Raw genomic sequence first — 627 nt, forward strand, 5'->3', positions numbered from 1 at the left:
ACCAAATGAATGACTTGATATAATGATTAAATAATTAATGTATTAAATAATTCAAATTCCTGTTTATTTATAATATTAAGCTTATATAAATGATAGCAATATTTGTTTAAAACAAAAAAAAAACGTTGCAGATGAGTAAAGTATTAAATATTACAACAACAACAACAAAGGTGGTGAAATGGGAAAATTCCTTTTTATGGAATTTGTGTATAAGTTAAGGGTCATGATTAATAAGGTTATTTTTTGTAATTATTTTTCTTATAATCATACTAAATTAACAGATTAAATTGGCAGCCCTATTTTATTATAACAGTAATGCCTAAATAATAATTGTCACACCATGTCACGGTTTGGACTGTTTTCACGGTTTAGTTAGTTATCATGGTTTCTGATTTGAGTTCATCTTTAAGTTCAGGTGTGTCTAGTTAATGATCCTCGTTTGGTCTGTGTACTCAAGTTCTGTCTGTTCAGTTAGAGTTTGTCAGGTATTGTTTATGTTAACGTCTGTGTGTCACCAGCCTTTTCCTCTCTGTGTGTGTGTGTGTGTGTGTGTGTGTGTGTGTGTATATCTGTGTGTGTGTGTGTGTGTGTGTGTGTGTTTACACGGCTCTGTGGAATACTTGATTC

At 31.3% G+C, this 627-nt stretch overlaps 1 protein-coding gene across 1 annotated transcript in view; it reads left to right on the forward strand.

Annotated features, from left to right (window-relative positions):
* LOC107693459 (reversion-inducing cysteine-rich protein with Kazal motifs-like) overlaps positions 1 to 627 on the forward strand; it is a 58797-nt gene that overhangs the window by 30354 nt on the left and 27816 nt on the right. The gene's annotated exons all lie outside the window — the stretch shown is intronic.

The sequence above is a fragment of the Sinocyclocheilus anshuiensis genome, unplaced genomic scaffold (assembly GCF_001515605.1).
Source record: "Sinocyclocheilus anshuiensis isolate Anshui unplaced genomic scaffold, SAMN03320099.WGS_v1.1 scaffold987, whole genome shotgun sequence".
Classification (NCBI taxonomy): domain Eukaryota; kingdom Metazoa; phylum Chordata; class Actinopteri; order Cypriniformes; family Cyprinidae; genus Sinocyclocheilus; species Sinocyclocheilus anshuiensis.